This window comes from Lycium barbarum, chromosome 1, assembly GCF_019175385.1.
Source record: "Lycium barbarum isolate Lr01 chromosome 1, ASM1917538v2, whole genome shotgun sequence".
Taxonomy (NCBI): Eukaryota; Viridiplantae; Streptophyta; class Magnoliopsida; order Solanales; family Solanaceae; genus Lycium; species Lycium barbarum.
Window position 1 is genome coordinate 56,918,463 of NC_083337.1, and position 12,319 is coordinate 56,930,781.

Sequence of the window (12,319 nt, forward strand, 5' to 3'; positions counted from 1 at the left end):
GAAAAGGGAAAGATGACGCTATAAGTGAACTCTGAGTATCGAAGAATAGGATAAGTGATGCTACATGGATGGTACGGATAACTAGACATACTACTATTTCGAGCATCCCTATGGGACATAAGTTGTTAATTGGAGTGGATGTAGACATTGACTCATAACTAATGGTTGAACTAAGTAAAATACATCCTTGTTTGGATTGATATGTTGGTTATATTACTGGATTACAAAACTGCAAGAAGAGTATGTTAAGACTTTACACATGAATTACCGTAGCTATAAATTATGGGAAATGACATGAATATGATGCAGTATAATAAGGGAATTGAGAAAAGGGATACATGAATTGAAGATTTGGAAGTGAAGTAACGAATATGAGAATGGTATAAGTAAGACGCTTAAGGGGGGAAGCGAGTAAGGAAAATACAAGTGTAGAGATTGAAACAATGAATCCTAAGATGTGACATATATAGACTCTAAAACAAAAAAATGAGAGTTATGCAGAAATGAGTCTAATAGCTAGTAAATAAATGAACAAGAATCAACCGGGTATCTGAGACTGTACTGAAAATCATTCGTGAAGACCTTGAATAACATGACATTGGGAGCAAAAAAAAAAACTCAAGGAATATTGTAAAGGATAGCAATGCTATACTGGAATAGAGGCAAAGGAATTGGCAGTAGAGTCGTTTGTTAATGATATTGCGATTTATAAGTGACAAATAGGAAGGGACATAAAATTTTCTATAGAGAATATAAGATGTGATAATCAAGGGACAAATAAAGGAAAGATAAGAGTATGATGGCATCTATCCTACGGTGAAAAAGTTAAAGACATGAGACAACAAAGAGAAATTGATCTTCATCACTATGAGGTGATATGTCAAGCAGAGACGTAAGGATGAAATGGTAAATTGAGTCAAAATGTTGAGTTGGAATTATCATTAAGGACAAATAGGAAAATTACTCTGAATATGATATAAGTATATGTTAAATGTTTCCTACGATAGCCCTGGGGTGTGTTATATTACTTATGAATTCGATAGGATCATTGAATAAAGAGGGTTTTATCAGAAGAATGTTACTCCTTGGAACTCTCATTTTTGTATCATTATGGTTATAGCGAATTTCCAACAATTTACCTGAGGATTATGAGATTCTCAAAAATTATATCAGGAAGGTGACTCACTTATATATCTTGAAAGGATATCCCTGAGGAATCAAGGGAGTATTGCAACCGAGAGTCATTACTAAGAAGGAAACTTGTTTTCAACTATTCAAAGGGAATGTTATAGATAGTGCATGTCAGAGGATTAAAATGATGACTCTAACGAGGATGTACACTGCTGGCTATGCGACCTAAATAAAGAGTGGAAGTAGATCTATAAGAATTAGAAGAGAGAACAAGAGGAACCAACATGCGATGGTAAACCTACCCAAAGGAAAGACAGCACCTATTCTACAGTTTTACTAGAAAGATGACTCCAAAACAAGAAAAATTTGACCTAAGCTTCAAACGTAGATGAATATAGTAAGTTGCAGTCAATTATGAAAGTAGCTGAATTATGACCACTTTTTTTGGAAATTCAATATTAACAGATGTCAAGTGGAGAATGGCATTAGGTTAAGTAAAGAGAGGTACATCATGATAGATAAGTTTAGGATACAATTGATTCGTTATGAGATCACCATAACCAGTATACTTATACAGGACTAATTTAACGTTCGAGGACGAATGTTCAAAAGGGGGGAAGGATGTTACATCCCGTGTTTTCATGTGTTGGAAAGCGTGCGAGTTAAATGACATTAGTAACGGAAATGAGGTTATCCCCCAAGCTTATAGGTGGTTAGAGTGATGGTACAGATGTGTTGTAAATATTAGAAGTTAAACAAATCAAAGAAAATAAGTTTCGTCGAGGTTTGAAATTTATTTGAATGAAATACGGTCCAAGCTAAAATATCCTGTATTTTGGACCGGGAAATTGAACCGTCCAACATGAGCAAATTTACCCAAGCCTTGAGAATTTAGTCATATTGAAGCATGAAAATCAAGAACTTGGTGTATTTGAGGAATGAAGTCCAAAAATAATTTAGGCCTTAACAAGTGTGACGACGATGAGTGTTAATAATATTTTATGTGTGGCAAAAAAAGGTGATGGACTAGTGCTATATATAATGACCATGGTAATGAGTATATGAAGTGTGTGAAGGATAATTCATTATTTAAGTGAGTTGATATCAAGAAATTAATTATGGATATAGTTGGTTAAATATGGATATTTTATGGAAGAGAAAGGAATTATTGGATAAGTTTGGGGAAAATTAGTGCTTTCCACGTGGATCCATGGAAATTTCAGCATCAAATGACTAATACTATATGTATAGGTCTAGTGATGACACCTAGTAGAGCATAGAAAAGTTTTTCAAAAAGGATAGAATCCTAAGATTTTACTTAAGATAGGCTTGTCCCATACGAAATAGAGGCAGCAACATTTTAAGATTTCACTTTCCATTTTTAGCTAAGATATTTCATTCTTAAGAAAGGTATTGCAGCAAGGTTTTAGTATAGAGAGGCTATATATATATACGTACACTTCTTATCATCTCTGTTGGAGAATTACTTTAGTAGGAAATTGGCAGCAACAATTAAATAAGTCACGAAGTGCAACAAAATACGGATTTTGCTAGCAATCACCGCTTGATCTCGAAGTTCCATTTTATAGCATTGTTGAATTCAGGATCTCTTCGAAGTGAAGTAAGGTGGAAGAAGATCATTTCTTGAAATATAAGGTAAGAAATATTCTCTCCTACGTTTATTTAGATTTATCCCAGTCATAGCTAAATTATGAGATGAGAAGTACGAAGTTAATTGCGGGAAATCGGAAAAATTGTTATTGTTATCGTGTGGGCTATTTGGTGATTGTTATGAGTTACTTTGAGGGCTGGAATATCATGAGAATTGGTTTTAGTTTTAGTTGTTGTTGTTTTTGTTGCCGTTATACTATGTATATACGAAAATAAAAAAGTGTATACAGGCGTTAGTATACAAAGGTATATTGGGCTGTTTTGGAAGTGATTTAAGAATGGATTTGATTCTATTTGGATATGTATTTGTTGATATTGTTGTTGGTATTGTGATTGATATTTTGGCTAAGTTGGAATCACGAGGATTATTATTTTGTTAGGGAAGATGCTGCCCGAATATCGTTAGATTCCTAAGTAATTAAGGATTTGTTTGAAAGAGTATCTTAATTTGATTATTGGCATATTTGGTGTTGTTTGTAGATTGGTGAAGCCCGAGACCTAAGTTATGGTTAACTTGAGAAGCGACAAGGTATGTTAAGGCTATCCCTTTCTTTCATTTTGGCATGATCCTTATCATATGAACGAACACAGTAAGCAAGCGAGTTCCAAAGACTTTATTCTTAGATAGTTTAGAGATATTTGTATCCTTGGCCTCCTATGTTTTATGTCCTTAACTCCCAGAGACTTATCATACTAGCTTTTTATTTCACCAGAGGAGTTCAGAGTATCCTTTTCCGAGTCTTACATGCATTTATATATATTACATTATATATGGATCGAGCCGTACGTTCCTCGGCACTATTATGTTATATATGGATCGGGCCGTACGTTCCTCGACACTATTACATTTATATTTCACCGAATCCCTTACTAAAGGGCGAGGTACGGTATATATTTACATTTCTAGTCTTTACCTTTAGGGCTACTTACATTGTCATTCTCCGCCTTTTGGGCTATACATATCACAGGTTGTTGCTCGTACTTTCATTATGACTTATATCTCATTCTTTATTATTACTGTTGCCTTACATACTCGGTACATTGTTCGTACTGACGTCTCTTTTCCTGTGGGTGTTGTGTTCAAGCCACACAGTCCCAGATTGTTTTGCAGGTAAAAGTATTCAGCTAGGATGATTGGCTATCAGCTGGGATGGCAAATTCCATTTTCTTACTGGAGCGGTGCCGAGTCATTATGGTTATCATATGCGCCTATGGGTATGTCGGGGCCCTGTCCCGACTCATATGATTCAGGTGTTTACTCTTAGAGACTTTGCAGACAGTGTCCTGTGGTTAGTATGTTGAGATGTCATGTGTTGAGTAAAGCGACCATGTAGGCCGATATGTCAGTTTGACTTACTCAGTTTTTGATTTATTGAGTATTGTTCGCAAATTCTATAGATTGACTGAAAGTACTTTACTATATTTCCAAAAATTCTATATGTCCAGTTTCATTACGTGAATGTCAGAGGGTTCGCTCAGCTCTAAGTAAGAGTTGGGTGCCCATCATGCCCTGATGGGATTGGGGTGTGAGAATAAGAGCTGAAATGGCTAGTGCCGCCAAAGAAACACCTGCTGGGGCAAGAAGACCTCCTTGAAGATTAGAAGGACATCTTACCTGAAAGGAACAGATCTGGTTGTTCTGAGATTAAACTCCTTGGTTATGGGTTCGCTGCACCTGGTGAGAGCTTGATGGTGCGAAGATGATGTGAATCCATACCGGAAAATTAGATTTTCGAACTGTGGCGGAAGTGTGATGCCTTGCTCCGGCGAAGGTGACCGATCGAGAACTTTCCTAAATGTTGGAGTGGTGTGGTGTTTGGTCGGCTGCATTTTGTTTTGTTGCTTTTATTTGGACCAAATCGTTTAGATGGGTCTTTGCTTTACTTTTTTTTTTTTTTTTTGAACTATCTATTTATTATTAATAATATCCCTCCACTAAGTATAACACTTACTGGTTTCTTAAAAAAAAAAAAAAAAAAAAACAAAAAAACACCTGCTGGGGAAAGAAGACCTCCTCTGCCATTTCCATCTCTGAGACTGCTTAACCATTTCTCCACATACCCAACCGGCACCATTCCACCCACTAAAAACCTGTTCACTACTAAACCACCACACATTGGTACGTCATACCATAACCCACCACCTCTTAACACTACCTAGGTCCCGGGAACTACTCACTCTGTGCCATTGTACCAAGCACCACAACCCATTCACCCCTACCCTGCTATCCGCCAAAGAATCGTATCTCTACCAACTTTACGAACCACCCACACACCGAAAAGCCACGCCACACATCCAACAGTATCCTTTGATACCCCTATAACCCAAATGTTTTTTCCCCAGTGCACTATGAGCTCGATCATTACGAAGAGATGGAGAAGGCCTGAAGAGCTGAACAAGAAAAACGCGACAAAGAAATGGAACGCAAAGTGGAAGAAATGCTTGAACAACCCACAAGAGCCACTCGTAGGGCGACTGGTCTAAGATATGACGATCTCTGCTTGCACTCGGACTTCGATTTACCCTAAGGCTTCAAGGTTCCCAAAATCAAAATGTTCAACGAGACGGGAAATCCGAAGGCCTACTTGTAATCTTACTGTGACCAACTGGTCGGTGTAAAGAAGAATCAAGCACTCATCATGAGGCTATTTAGCCGAAGCCTGATCGGAGAAGCCTCTGAATGTTTCACCGCCCAGGACATGCTTCGATGGGAAACGTTAGAAGACAAGGCGAATCCTTCATAGAGAGATTCTGATTTAATGTCGAGACCGTACCTGATCGGTACTACGTGGAAAAAGCCAAAAAAAAATGCATTGAGAACTATTGAGAATATGCAAGTAGGTAGAGGGCCGAAGCTGCCCCAGTGCAACCCCTAATGAGCGAAGCAGAGCTGGTCTCTTTCTTTATCCAATCGCAAGTGATGGATTTCTATGACCTAATGCTGTCCATGGCTGGGAGGCAGTTTTCTGAATTGGTAAAAATAGGAGAGGCCATAGAGGATGCCCTTAAAACTTGAAGAATAATTAGTGTGGCTAATAAAGCCACCAGTCAAAGCATTGTAGGACCCGCTAGGAAGAAAAAGGAGGACGTGGTCAATGTCTCCCATACACCTAGCCCAAAGCCCAAAAAGCGAGAGGAGCCACATTCTCTCCTTGATGTCTATCAATCACCACCACCAAGCGCCTATTTTCCTGCGTCGTACAGCCCCGTGCCCGTCTTTTATGCACAATCCAATTTCCAAACACCACCATCAAATTACCAAGCTCCACAGATAAATTTCAAAACACTGCTACCAAATTACCAAGCTGCACAACAAAAATACCAAACTCACGCACCTGCTTACCAAGCTCCACAAAATAACCAACCAATAAACTACTAAAACCAACCACCTCCAAATGCATACAATTTGCCACGCCCTAACTTTGAGAAGAAGCCTCCTCGGGTGTTCACTTCACTGATGGAACACGAACCAAACTGTTCGAAAGGCTAAGTGTCGATAGTCTAATCCAAACTATCCCACTAAAGGTCGTCAAGCTCGAAAATCAATTTTTCCAACCTAATCAAACATGTGCTTACCATTCTGGCAGGAATGGACATAGTGCTGAAGAATGTGTTAATTTCAAGCATAAGATACAAGATTTGATTGAAAAAAGAGAGATCACTCTCCAAACCGATCCACCAAATGTGAATACTAATTTGTTTCCTAAACATGGAAGCAATACTATTCATAAGATCAAAAGAGAAGAAGATTGGGTAGTGTGAAAGCCATTGGCTCGAGACACTGTCAAAACACTAGAGCAAACTATGGCCTCACTGATAATTAAAGAGCGCCACAATTCAAGGTATTAATTCCTTCACCGATCAGATTGCCAGTATCCCAAGAGATGGTGTTAGCTACGAGAAAATAATTTGTTATCCAAGCGGCAGTCGCCCATGGGATGACTTGATCAGGGAGATATTATAGTCCCAAAAAATTAGCCCAAGGAGCGTCAAGAAAAGAAGGAAACACGAGAATGTCCATCATTAAAGGTGAGGCCGAAGATTTCTAGCGACGAATGCAACCAAATGAATACTCCATTACGGAGCATTTAAAGAAGACGCCAACCCAAATATTGGTTTTGGCATTGTTACTAAGTTCCCTTCAATGCCATCAAGCTTTGATGAGGGTATTGGATAAAGCGCATGTCCCCACAGGGACGAGTAGCGACAATCTAGCTAACATGGTATCCAATGTCATAGGTGAACATCATATCTCCTTTACCAAGGGAGAATTTCCCAAATAAGGCATGGTGCAAAACAAATCACTATATGCCGAGATAAGGTTGTGACTCGAGTATTGATCTACAATGGAGCTGGTCTCAACATTTGTCCTGTTCTACCCTCAGCCAATTAGGGTATGATCTCAAAAAAATATGCCAAATCCGTATGAATGTAAAGGCATTTGACGGACCCCAACGTGACCCCATCGGTGAAGTAGGCCTCTGTGTCCAAATGGGACCCACTGAGTTCACCACTGAGTTACAAGTCATGGAAATTGTAGCTAATTACAATCTGTTGCTAGGAAGACCCTTGATTCACATGGCCAGAGCTATGCCATCATCAATCCATCAAGCTATGAAGCTAATATGGGAAGGGCATGAGGTCGTGATCCATGCGGAAGATAGCACTAACAACTACCCAAACAATTCTGTACTTGTGATTGAAGAAGCTCCAAAAGGGGTAGATTTCCATGTGGTGGAACTTGTAGGGGCTGCTCATAAGGAAGGCTCTACAGAAATCCCCATGCATGCAGTCTACAAAATGATCTCATCAACCATGCTCTAATATAGGTTCGAACCAGATGAGGTTTGGGATGAAACCAATATGGCATAGTAGAGCCGATTCCAATTCCCCAAGATAACTTTCTGTTATATCCCGTATTTTGCGTATTCGAATGATTCAAGATAATTGCGGGAAGTTAAAGGCAAGGCTACATGTTTTACCTTGTTTAGCACACAAGTTATTCATGAAAGTTTTGAAGTGGAAATATCAAGAAAGGCTAGGGGCAAAAAGGGAAATTCGCAAGATGGCTCCTAGAAATATGGAGGAAGGTTAAGGGAAAATTTGGAAATTGGAGAAATAATTTTTCATGAATTCAAAACAAAAAAAAAAAAAGAGAAAAAAAAGGGTCTTGGAGCAAAAAGGGCCAAGTGGGCCGTCCATAGGGTGTGGGCCTTGGCCCACATGGAATTAAAATAAATAGCCCCAAAAGATGACTTATTACTCATATTACTCATCTTTTTCACCTTAGAAGATTGAAGAAACTTGGAGAAAAATGGAGAAGGCCATTCGGCCATGGAGCAAAAAAAAACGATCTCTTGGAAATCTTTATCAAAAAAATATTTTCTTCTAGCTTTTCTACCAATTGGAAGGTTCTTATTAACATGGATGAGTTGTTGAATCAAGTAAACCACTATTTGTTGCAAGACCATGATTCTAGCCAAGTGGGAAATTAAGTGGAAAAGGTAAGGTTTAATCTTCTTTTATATGTTATGGATGGTTTGTATGTGTTGTAGAGTGTAGAAATGAATGAAATTCATGAAAATATGAGTGTTGGGTTGAAGCCGTGTGGATGGTTGTTTTGTGTAGAAGTGATGAATTAATTTTACTTAGTTTGTTAGTTGTTGTTGTTGTAGATTCTATGGTGCAAATGAAGGTTTAATGATTCAAATTAGTATTGAAATTGTTGTGGCTTGTTGGAGAAGTTAATGTGATTTGAATGTAGTTTCTTGTATTTATGGAGAATAATGTTGCTAGCATGTGCATTGTTGATGTAGTTCATGAATTTGAAAGAAGGAAATGCGTTGTTATTGTTCATGTTAAATTTGGAAGGTTTCGGGTGAAGTGGTATGTTGGTTGAATTGTTTGAAGTGTTCTTGAATCATGTTAGAATGATTTCGAATTAATACTTGAATGTGAAATCATTGATGTTAGCTTGACTATGTGTGGTTGAATTGAATATAAGAGAAATGCCGTCGAATTATGTAAAAGGATTGCGAGTGTTAGAATGCATTTGAATTAATTGTTGAAGTTGGAGACATGATTGTTGGTATTGTTGTTGATGATTTGGCCGAGTTGAATTCTCGGATTGTTGTTGACAAATTGGCCGAGTTAGATTCTCGGGGATGGTGTATTTACAGGGGAAATGCTGCCGAAATTTCGGCAGAATATAAATGAATTCATTTGAAGGACTAAGACAAGCATATGTCGATGAATCTAATGATTATGTCAATTCTCTTGGATGTAGATTAGCGATAGCTAGTTTGCAGAAATAAGCGTAGCTAATTGGACGTGGGACAGGTATGTAAAGCTTAGCTTTCCTTTCTTCTGGCATGTCCTAGAGCTAAGTAAGCTATGATACTTATCTTGGGGTAACTCTCTTCTTGATTCCGAACTTGTTAATGACTCTTATTCACTCCTTGATGTGAGTATACTTAGTATAGCCGAGCTTATTGTATGTTTGAATAACAAGAAAAGTCCCTAAAGAGTTCTGTAAGTAGTAATGTCCCTAACTTTCGTAGACGGGCTCGGATGCTTGAAAATGGTCGTAGAGGTTTCTATAATGAATAACGTTCATAAATTTTACATGCGAACTCGGATTGTTTTAGAAACGTTCATGGGGGGTCCTATAAGGAATAATGTCCATAGCGATATTTGAAAGGTACTTGGCATGATTGTTGCTTTAATTTTCCAAAAATAGCTTCTGAAACGTTCGTAGAAGGTTCTGTACTTCAAACGCTCATAACTTTCTTGAACTAAGTCAGATTGACCCGAAACTTGTTTCTGAGTCTCCAGGCGTCAGTAAGTATACTTATTGATCGAGTCTTAAAGGTTGATTTATGTGCATTTAGTTTTTCACTACTCTGCTCGTGCATATGGTTGTTAACTTTCTTATGCTAACTTGGGTTAACTTGAGACGTGTTTGTGGCTTACTAGTGATTTCAAGAAAATTAGTTTTGTACTAAGGGAAACATAAAGTCGATTTCCAAAACCACTCCGAAGGGGGTGCGAGATTTTATTATTTAGATTTTCAAAACCACTCCGAAGGGGGTGCGAGATTTTATTATTTAGATTTTCAAAACCACTCCGAAGGGGGTGCGAGATTTTACTATTTGTTTCATTTACGAATTTATGTTTACACTCCATAGCGGTATCTCCTTGTATTGATATTTGTGGATTGAGTAGTGTAGACACCATTATCATTATTAAGCCGGAAGCGGCTGCCCGAAGGGGCCATTATCATTATTAAGCTGGAAGCGGCTGCCCGAAGGGGCCATTATCATTATTATGCCGGAAGCAGCTGCCCGAAGGGGCCATTATCATTATTATGCCGGAAGCGGCATGCCCAAAGGGGCCATCATTACTATGTCGGAAGCGGCCGTCCGAAGGGATAATTTGGTTAGCCTGTCGGAAGCGACACCTGTGTTAGGTTGCATCATTTGCTTAAAGAATGTGTGTTCGCTTGCATTAGTTACTTAAGGATTCATTGAGACCTCGTGTATACATTTATGCTTCTTCCAGCGAAGGCTGCAGGTATTGAGTTGATTGTGATTTCTTCTCTCCTAAATTAAGCTATGGTTACGATTTGTTTCCGCTTTACATTTTAAGTGCATATTCCGTACTGACCCCCTTTCTTCGGGGGGCTGCATTTCATGCCACGCAGGTACACCCAGATGAGTAGAAGACTTTGCTAAAGGTGTTCCAGCGGGATTGGCGAGCTCCATCTCAGTTCGGAGTGTTGCCAGGTCAAGTATTTGTGTCATGGTATTTTGTATATGTTAGAGACTTTGCAGACAGTGTCCTGTGGATAGGGCATTGAGAAGTACGAATGGTTTATATATGCTAAAAGAGTATGTATTTTTAAATAATTTCAGTTGATTTGAAGTACGTAATTGATTGTATGTTTTTCATAATCTGTATAAAGACAGTGATCTCTATTTGGAAAAGTTCCATGTTTTAAAAAGTTTTTGAAATAACAGGTTTTGGTAAAGTGAACGTTTATGGGTTCGCTCGGCTCTGAAGAGAGTCGGGTGCCCATCATACCCTATCAAGATGAGGGTGTGACACTTTCATTTTGGTTTATGGTATGTTCCCAATGATGATGAGGCCCTTGAAGGCAATTGAAAGAGAAGGAGTCCTCCGAATATATGCAATCCAATTCCGAACTTGTACCACTCATTCCCAGTCAGAATGCCCATGCCTGAAGATGGAGACTCTGATGAAGGCTTAAGGATACTTTTCCAAGGGGAAGATTTCCTGGTGATACTAGAAGAATGCAATGAGGCACCCACCATCCGCGATGCTGATCCTGGCGAGCAACTATCCAACTAGACCTCTACCCCGCTCTTGGCTCTTCAATTAAGATAATGAATTTAAATGCTTTATAAAATCGGTGAGAATCGCTCGAGGCCCAATTACTTACCATTTGCATTTTTAATTATGTCATGATGTTTTAGAAAATGAAAATGACTCAATGTTGATCTGAGTCAGGACCACAGTTGGTACTTCCTTTTTGCTAATTTAATAGAGCCTTAACTTATCAGAAAAAAACAACTCTTTTCTTTACTTACGCACATGTTTTATTCTAACCCCGCTTTGCCTTGCTTTCCCAATAATAAAAATGATTAAACAACCTTAAATGTCATGACATGTCGTAAAACGAGTGACTCAAGTGAGACAAACAAAGAAGAATATGAAGAGTACAATGTGTTACCCGAGGGTCTCTTAGAAGAGGTGGAACAATTCGAGAATGAACATAAACCCAACCTAGATGAAATAGAAGTAATCAATCTAGGAGATGAGGAAACGGTCAAAGAAGCCAGGATAAGCGCGCACATAGAGGTTCCCCAAAAGGAAAAATTGATAAATCTACTGAGAGAGTACGTGGCTATTTTTTCTAGGTCATACGCTGACATGCCTGGGTTGAGCACCAACATAGTGGCCCACATATTGCCCATCAATAAAGACTTTGCACTGGTTAAATAGAAAAACAGGAAGTTTAAGATAGACTTGAGTATCCGAATCAAGGATGAGGTGGAAAAACATTTTAATTCTGGAGTAGTGGAAGTAACTTCGTACCCAACATGGTTGGCCAATATTGTGCCAGTACCAAAGAAAGACGAGAAGATACGAATCTACGTGGACTATCACAACCTTATCAAAGCTAGTCCCAAGGAAAACTTCCCACTCCCAAACATCCACATACTCATTGACAACTGCATGAAGCACGAGCTATAATCATTCATGGATTGCTTTGCAGGATACCACCAAATCTTGATGCGTGAGGAGGATGCAGAAAAAACAGCCTTCATCACTCCGATGGAGTATATCATTATCGAGTAATGTCGTTCAGCCTCAAGAACACCGGCGCTAATTACATGACGGCTATGAGTATCATTTTCCATGATATGATCCATAAGGAAATTGAAGTATACATGGAAGACATCATTATCAAGGCGAGAGAAAGATCGAAGCATAC